Source organism: Oryctolagus cuniculus, chromosome 2 (genome assembly GCF_051225735.1).
Source record: "Oryctolagus cuniculus isolate XC-2025 breed Fujian yellow rabbit chromosome 2, ASM5122573v1, whole genome shotgun sequence".
Lineage (NCBI taxonomy): Eukaryota > Metazoa > Chordata > Mammalia > Lagomorpha > Leporidae > Oryctolagus > Oryctolagus cuniculus.
In genome coordinates, this window is record NC_142868.1 from 15,589,913 (window position 1) to 15,615,767 (window position 25,855).

The 25,855-nt window shown below is 37.8% G+C and overlaps 1 protein-coding gene and 1 pseudogene across 4 annotated transcripts in view; one reads left to right on the forward strand and one right to left on the reverse strand.

Moving 5' to 3' along the window:
• Nucleotides 1-25,855, forward strand: part of SLIT2 (slit guidance ligand 2) — a 397,114-nt gene that overhangs the window by 17,942 nt on the left and 353,317 nt on the right. The window lies entirely within an intron of this gene.
• LOC138848671 (ribosome production factor 2 homolog pseudogene) overlaps nt 1-25,855 on the reverse strand; it is a 120,226-nt pseudogene that overhangs the window by 229 nt on the left and 94,142 nt on the right.

Genomic DNA, 25,855 nt, shown 5'->3' on the forward strand with positions numbered 1-25,855 from the left:
TAAGTGTTTCTTTTAAAGCCAGAATTCCAAATTCCACAATATGTGTGTCCGTAAGGCAAGGTTTTCGTATCAGTTATGTCATAGACTGTTAAAGGGAAGTGGTTCTTTAAAGGAGCATACTGTGAGTATTAGGAAGAAACAGTTTTTCCTCCCTGGAATGCTTGTGCGCTGACCTAATGTATAATAGTGAAAACACATTTGAAAGCTTTTAAAATTAGATTTTCAGCCACATGAATGATTTTGTGCAGATGGAAGATAAACTACAAAGTGTTGGAAAAATAAACAGCAATGATTATTGATGTTCACGCATGTTGGGAAAAAAAGTCCTGGGATATACAAACTGCTTCGAGTGGCCCCACCTGGACGGTGGGGATGTCCCGTATGGCAGTGTTTGTAGAGAAAGTGAGCATATTGCTTTTTTTTTTTTTTGCCCCGAACTTGATTTTATAGCCAAGGTTTTGCAACCTACTAGTTCAACAATGTGGTCATCAATTCCAGAAGTAAGAGGACTGTTCCCAACACCTTCCCCCATGGTAATCATGGTCTCCCTTAGGTCCCCTAGTGTCTCCACTTGCTGCAGGGAGAACTTGCCCAGCTGACATGCCAGACCAACTCTCTAGAGTCTGACTCTGACATTGTTCCTCTGAGGATAGCCAAAGCCGCTGGCAGGATTTCTCCTCTTCTTTGTGTCCCCTGCTGTTTAATTGGCCCAATTTAAGGAAATTTTTAAAAAATCAAATAAAGAAACCTTGGACAGGCTTTTTAATAAAAAATTCTTTAGGGACTACTTTTACTGAGGAAGTAGGGAGCAGGCTACTATAAAGACTCTGTATATGTTTATCAATTGATATTTCTATTTAAATATTTGTGCTTAGTTTCCAAGAAGGGCTGTGAGGATAATTTCAGTAGTATTCTACTTTCTGCTTTAAATATTGTCATTGAAGGAGATTTTAAAGAATTGACTTCAAGACTAGTATATAGTGAGTTCAGTGAAACTACTGTGCACTGTGCACCTAAAAACAGTTAACACTCGAGGAAACTATTTTGTATATTATAAAAATAAAATTTGAAAGGGATGACTGTTCTCTTGACTGAACATTATTAAGCCAAAAAGGGAAAATGTAGGAAGTAATCTCAACACTATCTAAGAAACGAGAATGTTTGATGTTTATTCTAAACGTATTTGGATTAGTCTCTCCAATTTCAGATGGTGTAATCTGTTGCAGAATTCCCCACCTACAAACTACATTTTGTTAGACATTTTGCCTTCATTGACAGTACCAGATAGTGGGTAAAAATATTTTTTCATATATTTTGTTATTTTAAAACTTTATGGAACTTCTATATGAAAGAAAGGGATGACATTTTTGAGTGAATCAAAGAATTTTAACTTGTGAAAGTATAAGATGACACTTTCTACTTAATTTAGGCATGTGAAAAATTAGGACAATGGGTAGTTAGAAAATGCATTCAGCCCTTTTATGTGCCTGTTGGGATCAAAGGATTTTCCCTGGGATGTAATGAAAGCTAAAGTTAGGTTTGTTAGGTAGAACTGGTTATAAGAAAGACATGGCAATTTTGATATTCCTGGAGTTATAGCTTGATAGCTTACTGTTTATTATTGTCCCTCTTTGCTTTGGGTTTGACACTTCATATAGACAGTCAATGCATACAGAAACTTAGGGTATGTATCTGTATCCTCAACTCAGGAGTCTTCTTTTGAGTTGAGGAACTGTTGCCTCCTCTAAATTATACTTTAATGAATTGTTAACAATAATTGTTCTCTTGAAAAGATAAGTTATAAGCTTCATGTAACCACTTTTCTGTGATGGTGATTTTTAAATTAAATAGCCGTCATCTAGCATCTTTAATAACCAAAATAATCAGTTTGTGATGTTGACTATGGACAGCAAGGGTATAGGTTCAAATTTTGTTAATATGGTACAGTGCCTAGTAGCTTACCTGAAAAAATATTCTGAGGGGATGGAAAACTGTTTGCAAATTTACATGCAAAAGAGGCCTTTAAAATTCCCATTGAAAAAGTGTCTTTTTTGCACAATAGTGATAGATGACAGAAGATAACAAGAAGAAAGTATTAGGATAAGAAAGTAATTGACTGGTTATTGATTACATACTAACAGCTTGATAGTTGCTCTATTATATGGTGTAGGAGGGCCTCACATATCTAGAAATCAAGAAAAATGAATTTAGAATTTATTTTTTCTTTTTAAATAGTAGAATACTAATATTTCAATTATTTCTTTTCTTACATATTGTAGCTTTCACAGCTACTTAACTGTATGTTTCTCTGATATATCACCAATGAAAGTTTACCAGCTTAAAATGCAGTTCATACATTATTTTACTTTTAGCATCATTTGCTTAGATTAAAGCCAGCCTGGTGTACTAGATATCACACAGATATTCTTTGCATGTTTGTGATGAATAATCACCATTTGACTCTTGGCTGAAAGTGAGATGCCAGTGGAAGAAGCACACATGCTTTCTGTGGACTCCAAATGCAATATAAAAGAAAAGGAGGGTACACTGTATATGAATTATGATTCGACACGGTTGGTTGCTGCTAGCAGCCAAATATGCTTTTCCTTTGCTGTCTGCTCCAATTTCTCTGTGGACGGGTTGAGAGAGCACTACATGTTCAGGTCAAGATGTTTGCTCAGAAATAGTAGTACAGTTGCAGCTGTGTTTGTTGGAGCAGGAGACTAGTTTAAATAGCATTACCATTTATCCAGTCCATTAACAGAACTCTGTAAAATAATACCAACTCTGCGTAAACTACAGGACAGTGTAATAAAATTACAAGCACTTGTTGACAGATGGGAAGTGTAAGTAAAGGAAAAGGCCATAGGTTGGAGGTTAAAAGAGACAGCACATGGGTCTCTTAACTTACATACAGAGACGACATCCTCCTTTGCTTCTCCTCTAAAACCAAGGTTGCATTTTTAATATCAATCTACAAGTGGAGAAAACGATTTTCAGAGAAATCTGGATTTGTTTAAGACAGAAATTGCAGGGAGTTTTGAAATGGTTGACTATGATTAATTGAAATCCGTGAGTGGCATACACAAATCTCCCCTGTAAGTGTAACCTTAAAGTAGACTTGCAAGTGTGTGATTCACAGTTTCTGAGTTGAGTTTGCAAGAGCTAATCCAGGCTCATTAGAGAAGAATTTCATCGATAGTATTGTGGTTACTCCTTTGGTTATAAATATTTGTTTTGTGGTTTTCAGTTTGTTTCTTTGAGCATTATGATATTTACCCAGACCTCTAGCGTAAGCTTGAATAACCAAAGCCCTTCACAGAAACTCATTTTTCACTCATATCTACCAGACCAAAACCAACCAACCAAACCAATAAAAATACATCCGGTATGTCCCAGTGACTCATTTTATTTCTTTGAATGAATGAAACCCTTTAATTTCTGGTTCAGAAGTGGTATTTATTATTTCCAATGAACTTCTGGCCCACTAAATTCACTAAATTATGTAGTATTAATCACAGATTAAAGTGTTAAAGCCATGCATTGTTTTTATGGCGTAGTGCATACTTACCTGGGGTAGATAGATTTTAATTGCTTAAATTGACTTGTCAGGCCACAACTCATTTGCAGGATCTAGATTCTCAAAATTGTTTTTTATAGCTCTAATATTTAGAGTCTTTAAAAGAGGAAGACATATTTTGTTCTTTTAAAATAAAAATTAACTTGCTGAGCATAAAAAAAGATAGTTAAGTGTCTTTATTTTCCTTTTCACACTTCCATAGCAGGAGCCTTAGTTTTTTGTTTTTAATGGTTTTGAGCATAAAACATGTTTGTTGTAAAAATGGTTGGAAATATCAGAAAAATAGGAAAGAGAAAGTAGGAATTCATTATCTCACAACCAGGTATAACCACTATTACACTTGTGAGTTATTATCATCATAGTTTTATTTTTATGACTATGCACATGAATGTTGCTTATATATGTGTTATGAAAACATTTTTTGAACATCCCCAGGGTCTAGTGTAAGGCTTGACCTTTAGAAGCTCTAAGTGTTTGATGTAATGAATTAAATCTGTGACAGGTTCTGGGTTTGCAGCTTGAATGAGCAAATAGCAACTCTGAGAGGGCGTTATGAATAATAGAGAGGCAAGTTAGAGATGAGGGGTAACTCGGCTAATTAAATGTGTGATCCCTATAGGTGTTGTAAACACTGAAGTATTTTGGTCGGTAGACATAGCTCAATCAAAGGGATCCATTTTTCCACCTAATCAAAATATAGCAGCAGTATGATGCTACACTAATATAAATGAGCCCCCTAGTCCTTGGATGTCAGTGTAATCTGCTAGGATTCTTGTAGTCAACATGAAAGCAGAATACAACAGTGGAGCCCATGTAAAAATTCCTCTTGAATTAATTTCCGCCAGGTCTGATTAGAGTGTGGGCTACTAGAGGTGTCAGGTGCTGTGGCTTTTTGCTTCGTTTTACTCTTGGCCTGGTTGGCCCCTGCCACAATAAATCCTGCAGTGGTTGTGCAGGAATTGCAGGTTGCAGTTGCTACGGTTACCGTTGTCCAGCCGGATCGACATCATTACTCATCTAGCGAGCTGCCGTGATAGCTACCGCTGATTCCTGTTGCTGAGACGGCTGAAGAGCTTCGTGTGCTGAAGAGCAAAGTTCTTCAGAAGGTGGCGAGTCTGTCTTGCAGTGTAATGGAGGCAAGCGCTGTATTGTGTACTGGTGCTTTGCGAAGGGGACAGACTGACTCTTCAGTGTTGAAAACAAAGAACCAGGAAGAGAGAGAAAACTTGAAGAAGTGCTACCTTTCAGTGACTGAGATGCCAAGTCCTGTGTATTTACTAACGATTGGGCCTGAGGGAACGGGCTTGGGCAAGTGAAAATGGAGGAGGATTTAATTTAAAATGATTTCCACTATAAATTCTAGATGTTTGTTTTTCTGTAGGAAGACCGAAAACTTGATCCACAGATGTCAGTACACATTGCAGAGTAGCCTTTACCACTCGCCATGGAAAACGTGTGCCAACCATTGAATAGCAACCTGATTTTAAGTTTGTTTTTAAAGTCAGCATGTGATCTTATGACTTAGAAGTTATAAATCCGATGAAGATTAAGATTATATTTGAGATTTTGCCAGGCTTGGTGTTGATGGTTTTTACTTCAAAAGATCACTAGTAGAAAGCCTGTCAGTGGAGAAAGTTTAAAAAAAAAAAAAAATTGGCAGGTTTCTGTAGTTGACAACCCCATAGACTCTATGAAACTTACAGCACAGTTCAAACAATAGGAAGCCACGTGTAAGAAGGTCTTTCTACTCAGTGTAATCAAATAGCTGCTTTCCCAAACATCAGTGATTTTATCCCAACCAACGAGTACTCAGAGTGTGCCAGCTTGGATTTGGAGAATACTGAGGTGGCACTGAGGGTAGAAACTGATGTAATCCTTGGCCCCACATCATATATGGTATTTGTGGGCCTCACCTATTGCTAACACCTGACCTATAATATATAAATTCAAGCCCAAAGAGTTGTCTTGAGTGTGTTCCTGTTTTCTGAAATGTGCATTTATTTAAGCACATGGTTTTCATGTCAAAAATAGAAAAAGACAGCATTGTGTACACATCATCAGGTAATGTTTTACAGTTTGACTAAATTATCAAATAGTAACTGCAATTTCATAGTTATAATTTGAGGACTGAAGATTTACATAAATATTATTTCTAGGAATAAGTGTTGAAAGGGTTTTAGTTACATGAGGACGCTTCAAAAAATTCATGGAAAACAAATTTAAAAGGTAAGTTTATCTTGGCACAAGAAATTTTTGAAATCTATGCATTAGTTTTTTTCAAAATACGCATTTTCCATGAACTTTTTGAAGACCTCATATATTTAAGTAATTTGTATGCATTCATGTTTTTACATTATGTTTTAAGACGGTGAAATCAATTTAATTTATATCATCAGAGAATTGATGTAAAATAGTAGTTTCGATGCCTGTTTATCTATTTGTGGTATCTTGAGACTATGTTGACACCTTGAGAGTCATTTTCTTACCTGTAAAATGGGAACAGTCATGTTATTTACCGTCTGCAGCTATCACAAGTCATAATTTAGATTCCTCCTTCAGAGAGTATTGTCCACTTCTACATATGCAAGACATGATATTTGTGTGAGTATCCTCTCATTGCAAAGGAGTGAAAAAAAGTCACTCAAATGTCCTTACGACATGTCCTCAGTCAGCAGCATTCTAGATTTTGACGCCCCCTGTGCTCATGCTCCTCAGTGTGATCACACATGAATATGGGGAGCCACAAAAATCACGCCACAAACTGACATACAATGTGCATTTGTGCCGTTGTATTTCTCTTGAGTTGGCCGCAGAAGGAACATCATGGCCAGGATATTCTGAATGAGAGCTCTTGAAACTCTCTCCGTTGATGATTAATACAGCTGTAAAATTCATATATACAGTGATTTAGGGATTGAAACAGAGACTTGACTCAGGAACTTTTTATATTCATCCACAAATTCAGATGACTGTTTAAATGCTGTGTTCTTCTGAATGGAAAAATGAAGGAAAAAGACTAATTAGATAATGCTGACTCAAACTTCAGGTAAACTATTCTGAAAGTTCAGATTTACATAAGTTGCTAAAGAGTATTTGTATTTCTTGTGAAAAGTCTGTTTTTAAAGCAATGTAAGATAGTACATTTGATCCGTGGACTATAAGCTGCATATGTAATTATAAGTACATTTTTAAATAAAAAAATTATCTCAATACAGTCGAAATTGCAAAGCTTTTAGCCTCTAACATTTAAACAATATTTCATAATGAAATAAGTTTAAAGCAGAAGTTATTTTTGTTTTGCTCTGTCGTTGTTTCCAGTACTTCACATAAGCCCACCAATACTGGAGCTAGATGAATGTGGTATAATGTTCCCTCATTACCTGTTGTTCATAACCAAATTAAGGGCTATCGCTGAGTTCTTTGTGGAGAGTTATTCTTGGAGTATTGTGACACAGTGTCCTATTAGAAACTTTTAGACTGAAGTTAAAAAAGAAAATAAACCCTGGAGAAGGAAGCAGTGGTCTGGGGTATAACATAGTGGTGTGAAATGTTATCAAGAGAACATCTGTGCCTCTTGGAACATCCCTCAAACCAATGTTTACAGCTAAATATGGCAACTTGATTTAAGTGTTTGAAAAAAAAAAAAAAACTTAAGGGAGAAAAAAAAATAAGTCTGGAAACAGAATGAGATAGCTTTGCCCCTTCATGATAGGTTTCTTCTGCTAGTGAAAGATTAAAGCTTGAGGGATGTGAATAGCTGAGAACAGCACAGAGAAAGGTTGATTGCTTCCCCTCCAACAGTTCCAATTGATTGAAAAAAGCCTAATTTAAAGTTTCTGTTTGTTCTATGTCTTAAACCATCAGAATTCTCTTTTAGGAGCAGAGGAATGCTCTGGAGGGAAAAGAATCCAAGGATAAAAAGTCATTGCAAGCCCACAATTGTTCCTAATCCTCACAAAATGCTGGAGAAATTAAATTTATTCTTTATTGCTCAAAGTGTTACCTAGGTCACTGGGCGATGGGAAAATTGGACTGGAAGTCGAGTAGTCGCAAGCTTTGTTTTGTGTCTAGATGCTTAACCTTAGACACGACAAGGCATCTTAGAGTGTTGTGGGAACCTGGTTTAGAGCATTAACACCAAGACTTTTATTACCCTGGATTTATAATAGGCTGTGCTGTCAGGAGATGAAAATGTTGTGTTTACATTTCAATGTTAAATGATCATTTAATTAACACCTAAGAAAAAAAAAAACTTGTGAAATTCTTAGCAGCTTTTATTGTTGGTTTCCTGGGAGGTTTTAATATCCAAGTTTCATTGAGATTTCTTTTTGTATGTAGAGACACAAAAGACATTATAAACTTTTTAAGGAAGACAAACAGTTTAACCTTGACCCGTTTTTCCTAAAATATTCATTTAAATTACATTTTAAATCTTGTATGCTTATTTAAGAGGTTCTAGGCTAGTATATTAAAAACAATATCTTAATTGAATGCTTTAGTTTTGTGTAAACACTTAATAAAAATATTAGTTAATTTATATTCTGTGAAACATTTGAACCTACCAATTAATTTATCTTAAAAAGTTTACTACATTGGGAATACTAATTATACATATTTTATGTATTTTAAACACCACTGCAGTTTCTATATTTTAAGAATCTGAGTCTTTTCAAAATAGGTATTCTTGAGCAAGCAAATTCTGTAGGAAAGAAGCACATTGTTGCTTTATTATTTTCACCATTATTTAATTTGGGAATAATTACTATCATAATGAAAGAGGATTGTTTACGGACAAAGGAAGAATGATGCCATTAATATGAAAATTCAAATTTGCTTTGGTTACTAAAAGATTCAATGTTACTAAATGTTTTAATTTACTCCTGGTCTTTCATGAGATAGCTCACTGAAAATTAGTGTTCTTGAGACAAAGTGATAACAGGAAAGACATGTGAATTCTTAGCGGCATTTGTGAATCTAGCAACCCTTGAAAGACATTTTTCTAAAGGAACATTACCACTTACATCTGATGTCTTCCCTCTCAGTTTATCTGTACATGAAGCTTTTTAGCTGTTTACCAAGTTACTCACTGTTGAAGTAAAATCCTTCTTAATTTTTCTAGAAATAAATATCCCATTATCATGGAGTTTTTCTAAATATGCTATTTTTATTTATACTGAAACAAAAACCTCTTATTGTGTGTTTTTTTTTTTTTAACTTCAAATACCAAAGGATAAAACCTGGTTTTTGTATTATTTATGGTGAAAGAGTGCAAGGAGGATTGAATGTTATTAAAAATCTCTTAAAAGCTCTCCTATGAACCAAGAATTACATTGTCATTTGCAATCCACTGCCAAGTGTTATGCGGGCACTTTGTGTGGTGTTATATGCTCTCCTTCTATCAAGTTTCAGTTTTCTGCAAAACTTTCCTCATTTTTTTTTTAACCCACAGCTATCTCATTATTCCCCAGTGGCTTCTCTACCCAGCCTCTACTCACAAAAACTCACAAGTAGGAATATTGCTTTACATTTTATCTCCTTTACATAAAAACTTACCTTTGGTCGAGGTATAGGCAAAAGACACAAAATGCCCAGAAGTTGAAAAGCATGAGAGAGAGAGGAGTAGCAAGACCTGGTTATTTAGTGTTCTGGATAGACAGTACATTCCAAATAATATAGTTTATCATAGCAACATCTAGTCCAAGCCAACCAACCAAATGAGGAGGAAAGGGTTGGGAGATGGGCATAAGGAGAGCTAGAGAAACATAAATAGTTTATGAATATTCAAAATGCTTGAAAAATAAATACCTAAGGAAATTTAACTTAAAGTAATAAACACATTGATTTTATACCAAGAAAGTCAGTGTATGCTCTTGTACTGAGAAAGTCCACATAAAATTCCATACGTTAGTGATCTTGAATCTCTCCCTTTAAATAAAAAAAGGAAGATTCCCATATTTACTTTAGATAAAAATCCCAGGTTTGCCTCTTAAAAATAACTTTCTAGATACAATTATGCAATAATAAACACATATTATAACTTTCTGATGACAGTATTTCGTGTTTTGGAGCTTGAAGATGAGATATGTAAAAACGCTCTGAGGTCCACTCAACGGGAATTAGCTTGGCTCAGATTAGCTTCACTCTTGAATCAGACACTCTGTCATGGCTGGGAAGACCCACCCTCATCTAGTTCGCATTACCTCTTCAGCTTTCCTGTTGCTGTCTTAGCACGCATCACGGGCAAGTTGATTTTCCTGTTACTGCTGGGAAATTCCCAGCACGTCTCTGGATTGCTTCCTTGCCTGCTGTTCCAGAAGCAAAGCATCCTCTTAATAATCCTCACCTCCTCTTGCAGTTACCTCTGCAAATTCTTCCATTACACTGCAGTGGTTTCACATGAGGACTTGAGCTCCCTGGGCTCGAGTCACATCATGTATCGCCCTGGGGATGGCACCCACCCCATGCCTCAGTTTCCCTTTGTGTAAAATGAAGACACCAATAGAATGTCCCTCCTAGGAGATTTGTGTGGAGTAAACTCTTTACTAAATAAATAGGGTATGATATATATATGGAGGTTGGCGTGTATTAAGTGCTACATTGTTTCTGTTTATTTTTATTATTAAATCTGTTACCGTTTCCTGTCTCAGAAAATGTGCTGCCACATATTATTATCTAATTGTAATGTGTGTTAGCATTGCAATGACTCTGCTTGTCATGAACAAAGTTACTTGATTTCTTTGTGAGGATTGTCTTATGAGGTACAAGGGTATTTTGGAAAACTCATGAAAAAATGGAAATAAAAGTTTATTTTAGTGAAAAAAAGATTGAAACCCACCTATAAGATTTTTATAATTCACACTTTTCATGAGATTTTTGAAGATCCTTATATCCAGGATTTCAGTCTTTTTTTTTTTTTTTTTTTTTTTGCCATTGGAAGAGACTTATCTTTTAAGTCTGTTTTCGACAAACAATTTAAAGTACCAGCAAACAGTACATCAGATAAAAGAGGGACAGTGTCTTTATGTGTTTGCCATAATGTTACCAGAATTCACCATAAAATGTCTGAGTCTGTTGAGATCTTCAAAAATAGTTGAGGGAAGGGAGGAGATTGAAATATATCTAAGATTTGTTCTAGCTCTTTTTCAAAAATTTATAGGGAACTCTTCACCGGACTTGCAAGAATTATAATGGTAGAATTATTTATGGTAATAAACCAGGAATCAGATAATTAGGTTGTGGATGAGTGATTCTGAGATTTTCTCTCTCCCATTAGCACTTAAAAATGAAGGCAGTTTCTTTGCTAGATAAATGTAGCCTGCTTGCATTTTGCACGGCTTTGCTATTAAATGTGGATTGTTTGAAGGCTTAGGTGGAAAAAAAAAAAAAGATTAAAGGAGATTTGATGGTTACGCATTATTAAGTGGATATCTTGATACTTGGTAATCCCTCAATGTGAGGTAAGTGGTGTACAACTGAAATAGTTTCAGTAATCACCTGACTCCAGCACTGCTAATGGTAGCATTCAGAATTGAGTTAAAAATCAAACAAAGCAACTCACAAGAGAACAATGGAGTTGGTTGATGAAGGTTTGCATGTTTGTATTTCTGTTATCATCTTTATAGTAGCAGGCTTGAGAGCAGGGACCATCATTTTCTGTAATTTTCCCTAGGAAATGCATTGTGCACCCTGGACAATTAATTTTCCCGACCTTTTGAGGAGAACAGAATGTATGGAACCTGAATACCCTGAAGGCAAATGGAATCTGGCATCCATTTCTAAGAGGCGAGCTGCTTTCTGAGTTGGTGTCGTTTTCTTTCCCTCTCTTTAAGGGGAATGAATTCCACACCTAATGAATAGTTTCAAGGAAAGTTGTTAATCAGGTACTCCAAGTGACCACCCTGGATTCTTCTTTTATTACACAGGAATGTGAGGGAATGAGAAAGTAACATAGTTACATTTGATAAAAGGAAATACCTTTTTTCCTCTTCCCACCCACCATGTAATCCTCTGGAATTTAGTTGACACTGGAAATTACTGCAGCAAATAATGTGTTTGAAAAAGCAAAGTTGTATGAACAAGGATAACACTTGTAGCTGTAATAATTATGTTTAAAAAATCACAGAGTATATCAATCATCGTATTTTGGGGCAAGTATTTTTACCTAAAGGGATTGGGAAAGAATTTTTCCTCAATTCTTGTCAATCTCACAATGAAGAAATTATCACCATTATCACAACAGAAATTATCACCATTTTCAGCATTATATTTTGTTTTATTGTTTTTTTTTTCTGAATACCAGATACCATTCTGTTGCAGTAAAGTGGAAATTCCAGATCAAGTCAGATGAAGAAATCGAACTAACATGTCAGAAGGCCAAAATATATAAATATATAAGCTATAAATATAACTGACATGTATTCCAGTGGACAAATGTTATTCTTCAGTCCCTTCCCATTTAGAAGGTGTTCTCTAATTTAAGGACAGAAGAGCGGGAGTGGGCATTTGGCCCAGCTGTTAAGCATGCGATGGTGGGACACCCATGTCCTGTGCTGGAATGCCTGTCTGGCATCAATTCCCGGCTTCCACTCTTTCTGACTCCAGCTTCCTTCTGTTGTGGACCTTGTAAGGCATCAGTGATGGCTGAAGTATCCGGGTTCCTGTCTCATAAGAGAAGACCTGGATTGAATTTCCACTTTCCAGTTTTCACCCTGGCAGGGCCTGCGCCGGCAAATGGCAGTGTGTGCTCTATGTCTTTCCCTCCCTCTCAAAGTAATTTTTGAAGAATTAAGGAGAGAATGGTTTAATGCAACAACAACAGAATCCAAATTTTCTTTATTTTCTAAATTAAGTTACCTGGATTGAAAAGCACTGTTTACTTCTAGATGAACATGTTTTGATAGAGGGTTAGTTATTTTCAAGTAAGTGTTACACCCACACTTATCAGTGTGATAGCTATTACAAGATACTTCAGATGTATTTTTGTAAGATGATTCAGTTTTAGAATTTGTAGTTCTTCTCTTCAGTTCTCAAGTATGTATTCTAATACCTTGCATTTGTTGCTATACTAATGTCATATTGTATTCTGTTTCAAACAACTGATTCCTAAAGTGTGCTCTCCAGTGATCCAAGAGAAAAGTGTTCTGTGATCAGATGTGTTATGAAATAATAAATTTCATATCCCCTGTGGTGACTAGAGTGTACACTCATGCATTGCTCTCCAAGGCACACTACAATAAAGAAATCTGTTTAACTTTTAAAAATATTTCTCAGTTATTTAACCATACAGATCCATTCTTTCTTCACTTCCCCAGTTTATTTCAGGTAATCCAGATAACAAGAACAGCTTTTGGTTGTGAAGAATAATGACTTTTTTATTCTGATTAATATTTTTAAAATAAAGGCTATTTTAGACATAGGTGGTTAATATATATTGTCATTTTTGTACCAGTATGGTCAGACATATGACTTTTTAAATGTATTCAGCTAATGATTCTGTTCCTCTCTACTACATTTGAACGTGGTCTTTTCATTCTGTTGTTACCTTAAAGGGTAGAGAAATTTAGATTCTTTCATAAGAATTTCATTACTCAGCACCAATATTGCTTTAGGTATTTCTTTATATGTGTGTATACACACACACACACACACACACACACACGTGTGTGTACTCACAAAGCCAGTCAACTGGGCCTAAACAATGTTAACACAGTTTAAGTCTTTTTTCTCTTCTCTGCATCTGCAGCTGGAGCTACTGAGGTCCTTGTGGCATGCCTGCTGGGAAGGGTATTCTGTAGCCACCCAATGTGATATTCATCCTCTGAACTGCAAGAATCTTTCTACAAAGAGGATGTTGGAGCCAAAAGCATATTATGTACAATTTGTAGATCGTGGGTGGAATTGGAATCACAGCAAAGCTTATTTGTTCAATATTTTGTTCTGAGATCCACCTTTCCAACCTTAGATGACAAAATCACTTATACATAAGGTGTTACTCAGAATTAAAAATAAATAAAAGAAAGAATATTGTAAATGTCCAAAGGCAACTTATTAAATATACTCAATCTGTCCATCTCACCACAACATCGGTACTGATTGTTCCTGAAAATTACCATCCTCTTTTAGGGCACCCAGCCTATTGCTTTGACTGCTAATTTTTATTTATATTAAATATTGAAGGGAAATATATCAAAGGTAGCAGAAACATAAAACCAGATTAAGGCTCAAACAAAACTACTTCAAAACCTAATATTAAATGAGCTTAATATAAATAATTAACCTTAAATTCTACTCAGTATTTACAAACACATTTATTCTTTGGGTTTTATTAAGTGACTAACAATAGTCCATTTGGTAATAGTTTAGGTTGTTTCTGCGTAAAGATTCAGATTCCCCTTTTTCTGACGTCGTTTTATTTTTCATCTCAGACTCCAATCGCATTGTCTCATCCTGTGTATTTTATTTTGTTGTCTGTTTCTTCTGATTAAGATAGAATCATTGCAAACATAGATAGTAATAGATTTTACAAGAAATATTGGTTGAATGTGGGCTTTGCAACAGAATGCCAGAGTTTGAATGCTACTTCTGTATTGTTACCAGAATGAAGTGCCTGAGGCAGTCCAACTTTGTGAGGAAAGGTGTTGGTTTTGTCTCATGGTTCTCGAGTGCACACCCTTTTGGTCTGGAATCTGGTGCTGGTGTTCATGCTGCAGATCCTGGGCAGAGAGTATTACGTGGCAAAGGACAGAAGTATACTGCTGTTGGTGTCCATGTGGTTTCTTTTAAAACCACCAGGATTTAATCATGGAGCTCCAATCAAATGATTCAATCCAATCCAACCACCTCCCAAAGGCCCCACATTCAAATGCTATAATTGGATTAAGTTCCTGCCCTCTTAACTTCCATTAACATAAGACTTTGGAGGTCAAACTTGAACTCACGGGCCTTTGGACAACATTCAACATCCAAACCAATGTCCAAACCACGTGTGTCTTGGAGGATGTTACCGATCTCCTCTGCATATTGTCTTCCTTAAGATGAGAGTAGAGATCCCACAGAATGAAGGGGAAGATCCAGTGATGGGACACATCTGCAGCAGAGTTCAATCAATGTCAGCTGTTCTTCAGTAGTCAAGTAACTCTTGAATTGGTTGAGGAAAAATACTGAAGTATTTATCTTAAAATCACGTGATTCTGGTTTTTTTTGGCCCGAGTTCTCTGGCATCCCACCTGCCTACCACAAGCCTCACTGTGCAGAGTCACAATACTAGCTGTTCTGCCTTCTTTCCCTTTTACTGCTTTTGGAGAGTTCTCCATCATTCCATTCCTGTTCCTTGAATGTTGAAATATACCTTAGCATTGTACTAAGGAGGAACTGCTTTGCTTCCTCCAGCAAAGACTGCTGCCTTTCAGAGGGTGCCCCCAATCCGGGGACCTGGGACCCCTTCTCTTGTGTTTCTGTGTGATGCCAACTAGACAGCTTCCAATGTGCAGATGTAGCATGATTAATCCTTGAACTTCCAGCCTAGGAAATTAAAAGCACGCTGCCCTGTCTAAGGCTAGCATATTATAGAAATTGTTTAATTATTAGAATGTGATTATTAGTTTACTAATAAAATGCCCTGCATAGGTTTGTTGCATGCTCCCTGAGGGCTTGGATGTATTCATCTGTACACCAAAGAGCAGGATTCAGATGTTCTGGGCACTCAGGGATTCATAGGCTAAAGCAACAATGCAGGGAGCACAAAGCAACCACTGAATCATGGCAGATGAACTACAGAAAGCAGTTGAAACTTTATCTTTTTGATATCTTTGTCTTTGTTCTTCCTTGATAGTGTTTAAAGAAAACAGCAATCAGTAAATTATTCAATCGATATTTCTAAGTGTGTGTACTTAGGTGTAGCTTTTTATACCAATTTCCTCACTCTGACATGGAATCTTCTATTTATGAGTGTCATTAATTCTTTCCTGGTATTCTTACACATTTGAGTGTGTGTGGGATGGGGGAGAGAGAGAGTGATTGAGATTCTGTTTGGTTTTGTTTGTGTTACAAATAACAATTTTGCTGCAAAATTTTACAAAATTAAAATTGCTGGGATGGTTGGAAGCAACTGAGGCAGATGGCTGATTCTCCACGTTTTGTGTTCCTGCATCGGTTGCTAAGACCCAGCTTACATCATGTCACATGCTTCCACAGTCCTTTGCCATTCTAGAGCATGTACTTTGGACATTTTTATTAGGCTTTTGTGTTTGGTCACTGTATTAAATCCAGCAATTTATTCCTTTCCACTTAAATTGTCTTTCTTGTACAAGGGGTGGAGAAGAATTCACAGTGCCTGCACATAAAAGGCCATTATCTTATCTTAGCAAATCCAGCCATACAGAGACAGTGAATCATGACAGCTCAGTTGGGAAGTACAAAACTATATCATGGAGGGCCAGAGAGTGGGAGGGAGGCAGTGATGAGGCTTGGACATAGGAAGACCATGAGTTTATCAGCTGCAGCAAAGGTTAGCAACCCTTCACTGCAACCCTTCACTGAGCCTGATCTCACAGAGCATTTCCCAGGCAGACTGAAGTTTGCATGTAGGATGTGTTCTGCCTGTGATCTTGTCTGCTTGTAGCTGGTAGAAACAACCCAGGAGACTCTATTATTCTTTAGTGAGGCACACACACTGACAATTCGTATGTATTGTTGGGGGCAGCCTGGAGAGCAAATACGAACAAACTTGGGCGCTTTATTCTGAACACAACCTCATTGCATGAAGAGAATCTTTTCTGATTGGAGGAAGAGGCAGTACAGTGAGAAAGTCAGTGGGAGAGTGCTCTTGATTGTGATCCAGGCGTTCACTCTTCCAAGTGCTTTGCTCATACGGACAGATTTTCTTCTGATCTTCAGCAACATAAAGGAGAACCAAATTACGGATGAGATGACTAAGACCCAGATGGTGTCACATGCCCAGTGGCTGGTGGTATTCAGATACAGTGCTGTTTGGTGTACTTGGGATGTTAACTGTTCTGGGAACAAGAGTATCTGTTAAGAAGGTAAATAGACTACACAGGGCAGGATCCTAACATCTGTTTATAATCGTCACTTTGCTTTCTGCTTTGTTAACGGTGCATAAGTGCCTGCACGGAGCGTGTTTTCCTCTCTCCCTCCATCATGTTGCTGCACTTACCTAAAGTTCAGTGTTGTCTTTGGTCCTTTCCTCTTTCTAAACTTCTGCCTTGACCTTCAAGTTTCCCAAATGGCTCCAAGATACTGCTCTTATTTCCTCACGTTTCTCACTCCATCCTGTGTGTGAGAAGTTATGCCAGGAAACTGTTTTCTCATGAGCTTCTAGAAATCTTCTGATAACTTCTTCCACTGCCTTTATCAGGCAAATGTGCATGCGCCTTCTCTTCCATGCAGACCCAACTGATTGCACCCAGGGAAATGTGACCCCATTTCATCAGCCACGGTGCTTTCCATTCGGAGGTCTTGCACTTGAGAGAGCCCAGCACAGAATATCCTTCTTCCCTGGAGCGTTTGTTTCTCTCCTTTTCTCTCTCAGAATACTTCCCATCCTCTTTTCTGCTGACTTTCTACCTGAGAGACTGCTTTAGTTTATGGTCACCTTGTATCTCAGCCTTTAGGTGGACCTTCTTTCTTGACCAATTGACTTTAAGCTTGTCTGGAATAAACTCCATTGCTTCCAATAAATTCCACTGCGTCCAGTAAAGTCTATCTACCAGGCTTGTTTGGAGGCCTTCATGGGAGCCTGCTTTCTCTGCAGCTGTGATTCCTCATAGCAATCTCCTGTGCATACCTTAGTTTTATGTAACCATTGTCTTATAATGAACTTGTCCCTTTTTCTCTCCTTTTAGAATTCAAGCTCTTGCTGGCAGGTTTGATGCCTTTTTCATTTTTATTGCTTTCCCCAGCATTTATCCTAAGGATAAGGACATAAGAAAGGCAGGGTAAAAAATTGCTAAATAGACTTGATGCAAGCTTTATTTTTACTTTAACTGCTTTTAAAAAGGCTTGTTTGTTTATTAAAAGTACTTGTCATTCTTTTCTACCTTATCACGTTTCTATCATTGAAATAGGAAACTTCCTTGTGAAATAAAACAAAACTTCAGTGATACTGTGTTTGGTTCTTAAACAGTTCCTGTTTGAAAATACCAGAGCAAATTGAAAAATTTGATACAGTTTCCAGGTAGATAATTTGTGCTGTTGTTGTATTCCATCATGTTTACCATGGGACCATATTATTGTAGTTTATTTTGGAAGTAAGGAAAATGGTGTGTGAATCTGGAAGTATACTGTGGCAGAGAGAGCCAGGTTTCTGTGGGCAGCAAGGAGGAGTTTGAGGTTGAATTTCAGCAGTGTGGTGGGTGGTAAACGCGTTCCAGACCTCCTTACCTGTTAAGCAAAAACACTATGAGGGGGTCTTCAAAAAGTTCATGGAAATGCATATTATGAAAAACTGTTCATGTACTTAATTCTTTTGGCACCAAAGTAATCTTATATTTTCTTTTCTAAAACAAAATTGTTATTGGTTCATTGATTTGAGTGGCAAAGTGACAGAGAGAGGGAAAGCAGTGAGGGAGATTTTCCATCCATTGGTTAATTCCCCAAATGCCCACAATAGCTGCAGTTGGGCCAGACCAAAGCCAGGGTCCAAAAACTACATCTTAGTCTTGGGGAGGCAGGGACACAAGTACTTGGGCCCTCATCTACTGCTTCCCAGGCACAATATCAGGGAGCTTGATAGGAGGCAGAGTAGCCAGGACTTGAGCTGGTGTTCCAGTATGGGATGCAGGTGTCACAAGCAATAGCTCAACCTCCTTTGCTACAACACTGACCCCTTACACTTACCTTTTTCTTCTGTTTTCCCGTGAACTTTCTGAAATACCAACATACAGCCTTGCTTTTTGAATACTTGCTGTTATAATTTATTGGTCAGAACTTCTTTATCTTTGTCTCATCTATACTCCAGGTTTTCATTTCCAAATTGTTAAATTACGAATCCACATAGATGCCTTATCACCTCATCAGAGAGAAAACTCAGAAGGATATTTCTTTTTAGCATAGCACCTTGCATCTTATAAATTATACGGTCATGCAGTCTCATGTAGTCCTCAAAGAAACTCTGATGTCAGTGCTCTTTATGCTGTTTTTCAGATCTTTTGCCTGCTTTGACCTCAAAAAATGGGAGCATTATGAGAACAGGGACTGTTGTAGTCTCAGCATCCAGAAGAGTTGGTGCATCACAGGTGGTAGATTGACAGATGGTCACTATTTACCTGACGGATGGTCACTATTTACCGAGAAAGGAAGAGAGGGAGGGAGGAGTTCAATATAAGTGAGGGAGTATAAGGGTCTCTCTGAGTTTGTGACTTGTGCTTCAATATAAACCTAGGGCCCAAGTTAAGCTGCTGCCTGCAATGTTGTCATCCCATATTGGAACACAGGTTTGAGTCCTAGCTGCTCCATTTCTGAACCCACTTCCTGCTAATGCACCTGGGGAAAGCAGTGATAGATGGCCTAAGTACTTGGGCCCTTCACACCCAGGTGGGAGACCCAGATAGAGTTCGAGGCTCCTGGCTTCCGCCTCCCAACCTGGACTTACACAGTTCCCAGGTTTTGATTGGTTGTTCATATCCACAGGACCTCTGCACGGGCGGAGTCCTTGTTCCAGGGCCCAGAACTGCATAACTTCTTGCTCTCCTTACTCACACTCCCATTGTTGCTTCCCTCCACCCCATCATTGTCTCTCTTGTGTTCCTAGTTTACTGTTCAGATCATTCATATTCCTGTCCAAGCATCACTTCCCCAAGGGAGCCTTCCCTGGTCTTCCAGGTTAAACCACTCTCCTTTACGTGTCTGTGAGACTTCTCCTTTCAGCTGTTTGTAAGTACATGTGTGGTTGTATTGTTATTTATGAATGCTTGCATATAGGGAATAGATTTTTATTCATTGCTAGCTGATATTGGGCATATGCTGGTTACTCAGTAAATTGAATGAATATCATTAAACATTATCTTGTTAGCTTAGCTTCAAGTTTTTTCATTAAGTTATATGTGTGATTTGTAGAAGATAAAATTTAGTAATTGTACTAGTTCCTTATTTTTTTCATAATAACCTAAATATCAGAAAATTGTAATGTTTGTAGGGACAGGCACTGGGTCCTGGCTCAGATATTGACCACATTTACTTACTTTAGGGCTCAGCTTGGAATCCACCTTCACTAGGATTCTCTTCACTTAGGGCTAGGGTGTGTGTCCCTGGTGTGGCCAGGCTCCCAGTTCATGTGGTCATCACTCATCTACATATTTTTTCACCATTCCTAAGAGATTTCTTTCAAAAAAATTTTTTCACAGAGTTTCCATTTCTAATAATGTGATCCTAGCTGTAGAAAGAAATGTTAGAGTCTTCTATTTAGATTTATTTTTTAAATTGCTTCTCAACTTGGAACAATTAGTTCTATTTGCCTGATTTTAAATATACCTCATATATTGTAACAATAACACTGATTCATAAATGCATGGTAAATTATAAATAACGGGGAAATATTCTCAGAAAGTTTTACTGATGCCATGCCACATGATCCAAACAATTATGGAGAACTTTGATTTGCTTTTCAGTCCAGTGCCACGGTTGTTTCCAAAAATTATTTGTAGCTTCCTCTTGATGTCATTTTCAGATTCCTTAAGAAAGGGGTGAGTGAGCTAAGGTTAAACATCCCAAGGTCCCATTCAGCAGTGTGTGTGTGTGTGTGTTGTTCATGCTTGTGTGAATCATGTGTGTGTCTGCTGTTCATGTGTGTGTGTGCTGCAAAGGAGAATGCATGGATTATAGCTAGTGTGTATGTTCAGATTTGGTTCGCATTCACCCCAATGTAGTCCTTTTTGGGAAAACAGATACACTGATTTCAAGATTCATTAGCCAATTACCCATTCAGATGAGTAGTTTGTGATGAACAATTTCCCCCCATTGATTGGCATCCTCTAAATCTTTAGATATAAAACAGCCACTTCATTTATTCTCTGCCTCTGGGGTATGAAGAATGGATGGTCGGTTTCTCATCAGAAAACAGGCACAGATGCTCAGAGTCAGAACAGCCTAATTGGAGTCACCATGCAGCCATTTTCTAAATGCGTGACTCTGGGCAAAATAACCACTGTGAGTTTCACTTATTTTTTCTCTGGAAACTGGAAATAATATTGATTAATTCACAGATATAAGAACTACATGAATATATGTGAAACATGATTGGCATAATAACAAGTAGACGGTGTTTATAGAACTTTTGGAGTTTTGAATTGCAGAATCCTTTTTCTAGTTTATTAGCAATAATAAAGTCACAGCGGCTGTTTGAGGTCTCACATGGTGGTTATTTTTGTAAATGAGCTTATTCCTTCTCTATAATAAACCAGTCCAAATGTGGCTATGTGGTTGGCCAGATGAATGGCTAATGGACTTAACTGTTTTTTGAGGTATGACAGCCTCCTAGATTTTTTTTTTATGGTACTCCAAAAATCATACATTATTAGATGACTGAGTAGTGTAACAAGGATAGTGCTTCCATTCGTTAGTTGTTTGAATAATTTTGATTTATACAGGTACTATAGGGTTCTAGAGAACAAAAACTCTTGAGAGATGTCATTTTAAATGTATTTCTGTAGTCTACAAAATGATGGGAGGGCACATAGCATCCATACGGAGATGTTAGCTGACATGGTTCAAAGCATGTTCCTTGATGAAGATAGAGTGCATATATATGCAGTGATGGGTTAAGGAGAACTCCTTGAAGAAACAGATTGGGGGCATTTTAAAGACTCTAACATGCCAGGCTAAGAACTTCACTCAGACTTTATTTGATAGACAGAGGTGATCTGATTAAGATAATGTCTGGAAAGATTATGACTATGGATTGAAGTAAAGAGAGACTGAAAACCAGAAATCAGCTACAAAAATAATGCCAGGGTCCAAGTCCTAGATTAGGGTGATAGTGTAAGGAAAAGAGAAGAAAAATATATGTACATAGATGTTTACAATCAAATTACATAGCTGTTGTATAGTACAGTGGTTTTAGGTAGAGAAGATTTCAAAATTTAAACAAACAAAATCTCTCTATATATAAATGGCAAAAAAAAACCAGTTTCCTCAGCAGTTTGTAAAAAGTTTATTCAAAAGGCAGAGTGACAGAAAAGGAGGGAGGGAGGCAGTGAGGGTTGGAAGTTGGAGGAGGGAAAGAGAGAGGGAGATATGGAGATCAATCTTCCATTAGCTGATTCACTCCCTGAATTCCAGCACAGGTTAAGTCTGGGCCAGACCAAAGCCAGGAATCAGGACTTCATCCTGGTCTCCGATATTAATAGCCCATGACCTTGGGCCATCTTCCACTGCTTTCCCATTTGCATTAGCAGGAATGCTGTATCAGAAGTGAAGTAGCCTGTTGGTCCAAGTGCTTGGGCGCCTGCACCCACGTGGGTGACCAGGAGGAAGCACCTGGCTCCTGGCTTTGGATTGGCGCAGCGCCGGCTGTAGCAGCCATTTGGTGGGGTGAACCAATGGAAGGAAGACCTTTCTTTCTGTCTCTCTCTCTCCCTGTCTAACTCTGTCAAATTAAAAAAAAAAAAAAAGGAAGTGAAGTAGTCTGGATTCTGACTGGCACTTTGATATGGGATGCTGGTGGAGCAGAGAGCAGCTGAAGCCCTTGTTCCACAATGCTGGCTCCTCCCTCAGCATTGTGATACCAGTGGCTGTTAGGTGACATTCATAATCTAGACCAGTATGAAGTAGAATCATAAAAAATAGCATTAATCTTTGAGAGTTAGCTTTATTCCCTTTATCGTGTTTCTCATTCACTGTGAGCAAGAATGAAAATATGAGTATTCGCTATGCTGGAAGGAATGTCAGAAACTTAGGTGAAGAAACAGGTGGTAGAGAGTCTGTGTGACTTGCCCAAGGCTGCCCAGACCCTGGACGAGGAGTCTACTCAGGAGTCTGTGCTAGGGTGCAAAATTTTTCCCCAAAGACCCCATGCTGTTTTGTTCCTATCGTCTCCGGGGATAATGAGCACTTTTTAAGATGTATTTTTTTTTAAACTAATGCACACTGTTTATATTTGTTATTTAGAAATATCTCCTGAAACACACAGAACTATATACACTCTACACGTGGTGGTTTATCATTTTGCCCTTGTTTGAATGTCTTTATGAAGTACCCACATGTTCAAGGTGCTGTGCTGGGGCCTGTGTCAATACAAGTAAATCCACAAAGACCTTAGTCTCCCCTGAGTCTCATGTTTCATCCACTGAGCTTTATGTCCTCAATCACTGGAGTGAATGTTGAAGTATCAGTTTCCCCTTTGGATTTCCCAGTGCGCTTTCAGGTTGTTGTTTTTTTTTTTTACCCCTGTTCTGTGCTCAGTTTTGGCTGTCATTAAAATGAGAAATGAGGGACCAGCATTGTGGTATAGCAGGTTAGGCCACGACCTTGCAGTGCTGGCATCCCATATAGTCTCAGGTTGAGTCCCTACTGCTCCACTTTTGATCCAGGAAAGTAGCAGAGGATGGCTTAAATCCTTGATCCCCTGCACCCATGTGAGAGACCCAGAGGAAGCTCCTGGCTCCTGGCTTCAGCCTGACCCAGCCCTGGCCATTGAGGTCGCTTGGAGAGCGAACAAGCTGATGGAAGATGTCTCTCTTTCTCTGTCTATCTCTATCTCCATCTCTCTGTCTTTCAAATAAAGACAATAAATCTTAAAATAATTGGAAAGGAAATCCACATGTTGTTTGCCTGACAGTTGTGTAAGATACTATATAAGGACATCAATTAGTACTGTAAAATTCTTTGAAGAAGGAGCTGTTGTATATCTTAGCTTTTCAACAAAAAAGGTGAAAATAGACTAGACTAGCAATTGAAAGATGGAGTCGTAATTAGAATTCATGTCCTCTCAGGTTCATAAAATAGGTCTCTCTCCTATTGAGAGGTGAAACCATATTTGCAACACTGGCAAACCAAAGCACATTCAGAGAAAAACAGAGAGGGTATTGAAAGGTCTGAATGGTGGGTCCTATGAAATCAGTTGAAATTTGTGAAGATTAGGAGAGAAAGATAACTGAGGTGTTACTTAGTTAAAATTTTGAAGCAACTGGGGCATTATCTTTTTTTAAAGACTTATTTATTTATTTGAAAGAGTTACTCAGAGAAATATCTTCCATCTACTGGTTCATTCCCTAGATGGCTACAATGGCTAGGGCTGAGCCAGGCTGAAGCCAGGCCAGAAGCTTCATCTAGGTCTCCCACTTGCGTGGCAAGGGCCCAAATACTTTGGCTATCCTCTGCTGCTTTCTCTAGGCCATTCACCAAGGAAATGTATCTGAAGTGGAGCAGCTGGGGCACGAACAGACACCCACATGGGATGCCAGTGTCCCGGCAGCGGCTTTACCCACTACGCCACAATGCCAGCCTGAAGATATTTTCCCTTTAAAGAAGCATCAAGGTTCAATAACTCAGGAAGAATAAAGCAGTTTGACATTGGACGGGCTGATGGCCTTAAAAGGCCCTGTAGATGTCTTGAGGCCATGCATTTTGTACTGCTCCACTGTGGGAGGGTTGCATGAGGATTGTGCTGTAAATGATTCTGATTTTAATTATTCGGGCACTGAATTCCATTTAAATGACTCTGATACAAAATAACAATATGTAATGTAGATTGACCAGAATTTCTCCACTTGAAGTAAGGATGATAAGAAACTCTCTTCAACGTCTCTGAGGCCCTCTCTGAACTACTATGTGTGCAATAATCTTAATTTGAATACCTGAGGGTCATGGATTTCCAATTTCCATTCCAGTGGAAAGATATTCATTTAGCTTTAATTTGAGCAAGGTCAATTTGTGCTATCGACTCTTGGTTGGCCCATGACTTTTGGAGGAAATCTACACTCAGATTTGAATGTGGACCAAAGACCATCAGCTATCTTGACAGCCAGTCAATCCAGCTCAACTCATTTTTTGCTAAGTCAATCCAATCCTGGCCCCACCTCCCTTGAAAGTTATTGGAGCTGCTGGAGAATCTGCTTAGCTCAATTAAGTGAAATAAAACAAAATGTTGTACCTCAGTGTTTTCTGGACTTTAAGGGTGTATCTTCAAAGATCCTCCTGTGCACAGTGATACTTTCTGACAGTCTTAAGTCTGTGCTCATTGAAGAAGGCTTATTTACAAGGAAATCTACTTATGTTTACAAGCTTGATTATTTTTAATACACTGCTTTTGAAAATAAAGTAAGAAGGGCAGAAAAGAAGGACAGGTATTAAATAAAGTGCTGCTAGAGTTTCATGCTCGAATTATCATGCTCTTTGCCACAGAATGCTTTAGAGGAGACTATTTGCACATTATTTGTGTGATGATCTATGCCATATTGTGGACTCTACTCAATCCAGAGAAATACATGGGAGGCAGCAGTATGTTCGGACAAGTTTTGTACCAGTTGTTGTCCACTGATAGTTTGAATCCTGTAGATAGTCTTGAAATACTAACAAATCAAACAAATGCCATTAATTACTCCTACATCCACCAGGATGAGAATAAACTGGTTAAAAGATCATAGTCTATATAACTATAGATAAATTAGTTAACTTATTGCTTATTATTTTATATAATTATATTATCAATTATTGAAAAAATATGAAGAGTGGAATGTTACATTATATAAGGAGAGTGAAATAAAAAATAAATGATTTCAACTGGCAACATGCAAAAATTGTAACTTTTCAGTTGCACAAGTTACCATGGCATCACCTTTCCTTTTATGTCTGCTGGTGATTTAATTTAGTAGTTTCAGAAATGTCTATTGCTGTGATTAAAAATTCTAATAATAGCAATCGATAAAGAAGTTTCCAAGTGCAAGGGTATTCGTTAGAGAATACCTGTAAGATTGAGAAGTGATTGACAGCTGAACAGCCCCAGAGTGCCCTTAGAATCCATTCTGTGATGCTGGACATAGATGCTACATCAGCCTCAGGACGTAACCACCTTGCCGTTTTGGTTAACTGCTTGGCTTCATGGATGTAAACAGTCTTGTGCATTAGCTGACTAAGCATGTCACACTCTGGAGCTGCTACACCACCTGATTCAGTGATGGGTTATCTGTGAAGTGAACAGATGTGAACTTTCTGTTAATGTCTTCAACTGAATGTAAACCCTGAAAAGCAAAGCAAGGTACAGACTTCACTAAATGTACTGAAACCATGTAGAAGTGAATGAAAGGCATAGCATTTCCCACT